This window comes from Natator depressus, chromosome 1 (assembly GCF_965152275.1).
Source record: "Natator depressus isolate rNatDep1 chromosome 1, rNatDep2.hap1, whole genome shotgun sequence".
NCBI lineage: Eukaryota > Metazoa > Chordata > Testudines > Cheloniidae > Natator > Natator depressus.
In genome coordinates, this window is record NC_134234.1 from 38,913,246 (window position 1) to 38,921,924 (window position 8,679).

The window sequence follows — 8,679 nt, forward strand, 5'->3', positions numbered from 1 at the left end:
AAAAGATTTTGATAAACATATAATAAAGACAATTTAATAAATATGCCCATTATGTCAATTTATATGGGTTTTCAGATAGAGACATCATAAGTAAAAAAAGAAAAACAAGAGTTTGCATTTTACATTTAAAATTTTCCTAAAAAATATCAATAAATGATTATCAGCCAAGAATAAGATATGTAATTACAAATGCATTTTAATTTCCTTATTGGTCGAAATGTCAAGGACTGCTAAACTAACCTTACTGTTTTTCCCTGCGATCTTTTTCATTTGCCAATTCAATATAAACTGTCCAGATCTATCAGTCCTCCATCCAGATGGTAACTCTTAATACACATCAGCATGTCCAAATGATCTACTTGTAAATGATTCTGTAGTTTGTGTTTTAGAGTGTTCATTAAGCTAAAGCCATGCTCACAGTCTGCACTTGATGGTAGGAATGTTCCTCCAATATCCATCAACTTTGCAAGCTCCTGAAACTGTTCGTTCTGGTGAGCAAATGTCACCATATCTGGGAAACTTAAAACCAAATGGCTTTTGATTCTTTCGGCTACTGCAAACTTGAAGTCATTGTACTGACTGACTATAACAATCTCTTCAGCAATAAAGTCTTTGTATTTTGAACATGAGGATTTGACCTGATGAATTCCAAAATTGAAGTCACGCTTAACTATTGCTTCACAATCAAAAGCGGACCACTCCTGGACTTCATCCTCTGGAAATCTGTCTGCCAAATGTGCACACAAGATGTTTATGAAAGTTATTATGAAACTGGTATCAATTTCATTATTTTCTTGAGAGCTCATATCTAAGAGAGCCTTAACTTTGTCACTCCATATGACTGAATCTCCAAGGTACTGTCTTCTGATCTTCTTCAGTTTACCTTGGGCAAGGTGAAATGCTTCAAGAGATGTAAGGCCCCATTTCTGGAGCAGCGTGGATAGTGAAGCCAGCTCCAACAAAACGTCATTCAAAACTTCTAATGTTATTCGGTATTCCATGATATTCAGCTTTTTGTGGCAGTATTTAGAAACTGGATCAGTATCTTTGTCTTGCTCAAAATATTCCAGAAGAGGATGATAGTTGCGAATAATTGCTCCAAGTGCAAAGTGCCTAGATAACCAGCGCACTCCACTGAATGGCCTGAAAGCCACTAACTCACATTCAGAAGCATCCACTATTTCCTGAAATTTGCATTTTCTCCTGGATGACCGACAGAACACTGTGTAGACAGTTCTCATTAAGGTATAGATGTCTCTTATCAGTTTGACCTCTTTCCATGCATCGGAAATCCCCAAGTCTTCCCGGTGTGCAACGCAATGTTGCTGGACTAAGTGTGGAATGTCACGTTTCAGCTGAGCCACCACGCCACTGAGTTTGCCCAACATCACAGAGGCACCATCAGATGTGAACATCAGCATTTACATTAGATCAAGTTGGTGTTTCTTATAAAATTCTTTGATTGCAGACTCTATTGAAACAGCATCACATTCTTGCAATCATAATAGTCCACCAAATGAAGTTTTATAGTCTGCAGAATTTATGGATCTATATTTAAAGTAGAGTATCAAGTATCTGTTAATGGATATATCAGTGCTTTCATCAACTGCTAGAGTATGAAACATTGCCGATGCTATTTCATGCATGAGGTCATTTTGGACAATGCAGTTAATAATTACAAGAAATTCAAAAGCATAATTTTTACTTCTCCAGCTCGCTGGTATGCGCACTTACTTTTCCATATGGTCATTAATATCCTGAACAAAAAGCATTGAGCTGTTCATTCTAATAGATAACAACACACTGTCAATAAGTACCTTGATTTCTTCTGGGTTTGAGCACTTGCATTCAAGATAATTTGCCTCCTCTGCTTTTCAGCTGGACTTTCAAGAATCATGCTAAGCAATCCACTCCATAAGGAAGGGTTTTGGTTTCTAAGTCTTGTTACACCATCTATATGAGACTTACTTGACAGATGACACTTTAAGAAATCCAACTTCCATACATCGTTCCACATTCTTCCTGTTGAAAATTCTCCCGAAGCTCTGGCATCTCAACAATATATACATCATATGTGAATATGTGAATATTTCACGAAGGTTAATAAGCATTACGCTATGTGACTTTGGTGTAACCATCTCTATAGTCTCATCCAGCCATCCAGATTTAAATGAAGTCGCTGTTCTTTTATGCTTTAGACCTCTAGACAGTGACATTTTGGGATTGATTTTTTTACCAGATTGGTTTATTTAAAATTAATACTTTTATTATATGGCTACTATTTCAATGTGCTTGACAGTGTGACTCGACAAACGGGCAAACGGGAGATCATTCAGATCAGGATACCGGAAGTTTGTGCATAGCTCCGATCACGTCCATGCATTTGCGGCAAAAAAACGTGGGAAAATGGTAAAACAGCACGAATAAATGTATGAAGTCCAATGCCTTTGAAAGATTTCAATCATGAAAACAACACTTACCTTTGTTTATTTCTGGGAAATCTTTGCAGTTCCTTAGCAACTACGGCCAGGCATTTTGACTTATTCGCACATATTTGAGTTTGGACACAGCCAAATGAACAGACTACAAGGAGATGTGTGGGGTCGTGACCCACACTTTGAGAACTGCTTGCATACAGTATTCCAGTATATTCCAGAATATGCATCGTCATCTGCAGTGGAGACTGAAGAGAAGTTTGCATATAAACTGATAGTTTCATAAAGCTCTAGCAGTGGAAATATAAAAGTGGCTTATGGAGCCTGCATCATACTCCTACAAGACACTGACATGACACATTATAACATCTCCTTGGAAACCACTGCAGTGTGTGGGCTGTCAGTACATATCAGCCATTCTACAGATTATATATTGTGGAACTATTATAATGACAGTATGCCATGAAATCAGTCAGTCAATAGGACTTTGCATTTTGCTTCTTAATGCCTTTCTATATGGCTCCTGCTAAAAGTACTTTCACAGTGATTGACTTTCTAACTTAAGTATATGGGGTGTTTGAATCTCAAAAGAATGCAGCAAACAGTCCACATTATGGACTAGGACTAATAAATGATTTCTAATTTAGCATGTATAGGTCATCCAGGTCCCAGTTCAGCACTGACTGCAATGGGACTTAGTCACTTCCTTAAGTAGCTTGCTGAGTATGTGTGGGATAACATATGTGCTTAAAGTTAAGCATGTATTTAAGCGCTTTGCTGAATTGGGCCTATGTTAGATATTTAACCTGATTAAACTGCTGCTTTATCTGGCTTTCTAGTCTCAGACATACTCGTGGGACATTTCACATTCAGACACTGAGACGCAGCTTTATTGTTTTGGCTTTAAGAAGCAGTAGCATTTATTTAACTTTTGCATATAGGGTCATAGATCTGCATGGTGCTTTATATACAGCAAAATGAGACAGTCCTTGCCCCCCAAACCATACAATCTAATATGTGTACTACAAGACCTCCGTAATAGTATCTCCTCCTGCATATATACATATATACATGCAGGAGGAGATGATATGGAGAGTGGGGAATAAAAAAAATAAAGTCTTGATGTTGCTAGTTTGGTAGAGTATGCACCAGGTTCCATCTTCATTTTTAAAAAGTTACACCATAAAGAAGAAAAACAAGACGAACCCATTTTTTTCTCCTCTGAGGTTGACTTTAACAAGGACCAAGAGTTATCACCCACAAATCCCCTCCTCTCCATTTCCCCACTACAGAAAATAATGATTTCTTCACAAATTTTTCTTTCTCGCTTTCCCCAACACACACTGTTACTATACACTGTTTCAGTTCAGAAGTTCAGTGAAGCAAGTTTAATCTGTGTGCCAAATAACAAAGCTGTAACAAACTGGCTAGCATGTCTGGCCATGATCCAAAACTCATTGAAAGCAATTAAAAGATGTCCATTGTCTTCAGTGGGTTTTGGATCAGGCCCTGTGTATGCACTGCTCTCTACTGGACAGAATAAGACTTGCTCAACTGAGTCCCTGGTAGAGCTGGGTGACATTTTCTTGTGCAAAACCGGGGGTTTTTTTGGCCAAAAAGTGTAGAATTGGATCCATCAGAACAATTCACGGCTCTGTTTGATTTCGCTAATTGTTTTGGTTGGAAAAACAATGTAAGAAGTTTGGAAACAATTCATTTCACCATTTCCAGAATGAAACATTTCAGTAGTCATTGGGGACATTCTGTTTGAGCTCGGATCACAGAGATTTAGAGTAGAAAGAACTGATTTCTGTGGCCATGATGTGCAACAAAGTGACAACAGTTACCTTTCTAAATGGCCATGGAAGTGTTGGAATATGCTATTTCTATAAGTAATTTCATTCATATTTGTATAATGTTTAGAAAATATAAAGCTCTATAGGATTAGGGTTTAGGACCTGATTCTGCAAAGATTGATGCATCTGCTGAACTTTACGCACTGACTAATCCCATTAGCATCAGCGGGACTACTCACAGTGTGTGAAACTAAGTATTTGTGTAATTCTTTGTAAAAACAAGGGCTTGAATATCACTATTGTTATAAGTATATACTCAGAGCCAATGTGAGATCATTTCAATCACTGTTGGAAATACGGCCCCTCCTGCCCAGTCTCCATTATAATGTAATTAATGTACTGTTCAGTAGGAAAAGGTGCAAGAAAATTGCTCAAATAACATCTAAAACTACAAAGCATCAGAAAGACTGACATGTATCGCATTGAAATGGCACACTTTTTCCCTGCGCGCATATAATTTAGTGGGTAATTTAGTGGACCAGCTGCGGTGAGGACAGAGTGGATTCTGTAGAAATGTGGCTTCAGTACATTCACCACAAAGTGATCTTTTATTTTTATATTTTGTGAGTGTAACTCTCCTGGAAGGTGCTAGAGCAAAAGCACTGGAGAATGACGTCTTCTATTCCTTCAGGGAGAAAATCATCCCTGTGCAGAGTGACAATACAAGGTCTATGCACCAACTAAATCCAAATTAAGCCCTATTTTTAGGGCTTACAGACGTGGTGCACAGGACTTCTGCTGGCCCTTTCCACAGGTATGAATTTCATTCACACATCGTGGACAAGCAGCAGTGCTAACTTCTCCATCCCATAATACCCACCAACGTTGCTTGACCCTGCACAGGCAGAGACCACCTCTAGGGCTGAGGGAATGGATGGTATTTTAACTTTTTCAAACCCATTTTACTATAGTGAAATATTTGCAATGAAAATAGGAACCGTTCAATGAATGACAGCAGCCCTGGGACTTCATGGGTGAGAAAATCCCTTGTTCACCTTTTATATGAGGTGTGAGCTCATGGAAGCTTGGAGCACTTTGCCATTCCCCTCCCAAACACCCAATCACCATTTTAAAACTTTACAATGTCCCTCAGTGGATGTATATTAGCACCACTCCCCGGCTTGCAGACACTTTCAGAGAAGGTGAATTAAAAGCGTGAAAAAGAAAAGACAATAAGACAGCGATCAATGAATAAGCACAAAGAAAAGTGGTGCTGGGCAGCCTGTTTTCATTCTGTTGCACCTCTGTAGGCAACATCCTTCACTGGGGTATCTAAGGACTGGTCAACTCATTGCACAGTTGTTTTACGGGTGGAAGTAACATAGATGTTTACAGTTCTCTCAGCCTTAATAAACTAAGGTGTAATTAATAAAATAGGAAGGAAATGTATTTAAAAAAATAAATGGCTGAAGTTGACATTGAACAGTCATTAATTACTATTATTTACATTATAGATTAGGGCTCCATTGTGCTAGACATTGTACAAGTAAAAGATTGAGTCCCTAAACTAAGATTGTGAACGCTTAAGACAAGATATTACATATAGGTAAAACCAATAAATCGGGCTGGGGGCTGAGGGAAGGGAGAGAAGGAGACAGCAATGTGAGCCTGTATTTTCATAGACTTTCTGTGTGTGGTTTAAGCATAGAGGTTCTTTGTTCTGTTGTTCTAGATAAGCCCTGCAGTGGAAGTATTCTTAGCTTGCTGCCTGCCAAGCTGTTATCAGCTGAAAGGACTCTATAGGTGTCATGGCAAAGTGAGCGGTGTCTGAGTAGTGGCTTTACTGATCCACCTTGTAGGAGGGTGTCCCACAGATAAGAGGATGCACATTAGAAAGTATGAAGATGGTTCTAGAAGAAGCTGATGGTTGAGGCTGGCATTGTTGGAAGTTGATGATGCAGTACGAAAATAGAGCAGATAGGTAGTGACGTGGCCAGAATAACGGGCCAGGAAGAACACACGTTCCATACAGTAGTACTTCACTCACTGGAAAAAATATCCATTCACTGTCGATTGTAAGCCCTTCAGCGTAGAAACCATCTTTTTGTTCTGTTAGTACCAAGCCCAACAGGGCCATGATCGGGCCTGTAGGTGCTATCGAAAAACAAATATTATTAATGGCAAGGGGACCGATTTCTTTTCAGTTGGGTTCCCAATTTTGGTTGGATGTATTCCTGGAAGTTTCATCACATGACATAATCTTTAATTAAAGATTAATCTTTAATTCCTGGAGACTCCAGTACAATCTTGGCGGTTTGACAACCATGCTTTTCGGCATGTCTGCAGGATACAGCATCTCTTTCAGAAAAGGTGGGGAAGATTATTTTTTAACTAACAAAACAATGTGGAGTTTTTTAAACTACTTTCTTTTTGTAACATGCTCTAAAGCTTTACACTCTGGAACGTGTTAGTTTAAAGTCAGGGAATCAGGTTAATCAGACAACCTGCACAGCACAAACATTTTCAGATTCTGGAGTGACCACTAGAGGATGGTTCAAGACAAGAGTGCTTTCAAATAGCAGTAATGTTGTTAGCATCTCCAGGGATCTTTGACATTGTGCCATAGTCAAATTCATCCCTTGTCTCTACTTACGTCAATAGAGTCAAACTAGGGATGAATTTGGCCCACATATTTTATAACCAGTTGCTTTTACAGACAATGAATTATTCCAAAAGTAAAATACAGCATATATTTAACCTATTTTTCATAAAAATTCTATTGCTTCTTGCAAATAGGTTATATTATATGAATACATGTTAGTATACTGTGTGTGTGTGTATCAGCTGGTATATATGAAAGCTCGATTATGCATAATTTACAATTCCCTGAAATTGTTTTTGGAGTGTTTTTTCTAATATAAATCATTAATAGCTTTAAGGTGCTTTGTCAGCCTCCAATCATCTTGTTGTTTTCATATGATTTTTAATTAGCTATTTTTCCTGTGACTTTGCCACAATCAACTATACTTAATCTTTTTGCAATTAAACCATGGAAATGTGGAGGCATTCTAAAACCATATTATATCAAATGTAATGTAACTTCATGAATTAATTAGAAGGCTGCATTTTCACCTGAGATCCAAGAGGTGGTTCTCAGATAAGCAGCTCAAATGAAGGATTATTTTGCATGAGGTATAGAAATGTTGATCCTTGTGTTGCTTTTTTTTTCCTTTTTATTTCAGCGGGACTAAGGCCAGAGGGGCACCCCAATAATACTGCAGCAAATGGATTTCCAAAAGATGTTTGTTCTGTTGGAAAAGGAGGGGCCTTTAGTCTAATGTATTGTCTATTGCCTCAACTCTTGCTGAAATTAAGGTTTGTTTAGGCAAAACAAAATTTCACCTGTTACATAGAACAACTGATGGATGGGCAGCAGCCAATGCAGGTACGGAAGCCAGCAAACAGATAATATAGCTACACCCTATATATAACTATATTGAGGCTATTCATCACTAGAGCTAGTAAAATAAAAGCTAATTATTTGTCCAGGAAATTTTGAAAACAAACACATTTTTTCCAATCCCTTCTCCCCTCAAAAAATTATTATAAAATTATAAAATTATTTTGACATAAAAACTCTGACTAGCTCTCTTTAACACCTGGCAGGACCAGGCATTAACTGACTTGTAGCAGTTATCATCAAAGCTTGCCAAATAACTGATATTTTGGGTTGCAGGCAATTCCGGAAAAAAAACCCTATCCTTTTGGGTCAAATGAAATGTTTTGTTTGACCCCAAACCTAATATTTCATTTAAATTTTGAGCTTTTTAAAATTATTTTTAATGAAATTGAAGGCAAAGTAAAATGCAAAATGAAAAGTATTTCAAATCAGATCAAAACGTTTCATTTCAAAAATGAAAAAAGGGAATATTTTGAGTTCTTCAGAATCTCCCCCTCCCCGCCAAAGATGAACAAATTGGCAAAACTGACACACATTTGTGAAATATTTTGGTGTCACTTAATCTTCATTTTTTCACTGGAAAAAAGTTTCAGCTGAAAATTTTCACGTAGCTCAAGTTATCATGCCTTGATAGAAAGTTCTAAATTCATTACATCTCCTCTAACTTTTGGTATAGAATGTTATTGGAAAGCCTTTACCGAGACCAATTTGTGTTGAATAGTCATTTAGCTCATCTACTTTGACTCCAGAACAAACATAAATGCAAAGCAGATAATGTTGGTCTCAGTTAAGATAATGATATACATAAATTCAGGTTGGATGATAAGTTTGTGTGTAATGTAAAAGCTCAACACAAGGCAAAAGCAACTATCCAGAGAAGGAGACTTCAGAGATGACCTCTTAGCAATAGGAATCTTGGAAACAGGCCTTTAAAGTGGATTTCTTTTCCCAAGGATTTCTTTAATGCTGCATGTTATATTCACATCTT

At 37.6% G+C, this 8,679-nt stretch overlaps 1 pseudogene; it reads right to left on the reverse strand.

The window, feature by feature from the left end:
- Positions 1–278: 278 nt before the first annotated feature.
- LOC141983414 (E3 SUMO-protein ligase KIAA1586-like) lies at positions 279–6,259 on the reverse strand (annotated as a pseudogene).
- Positions 6,260–8,679: the final 2,420 nt, after the last annotated feature.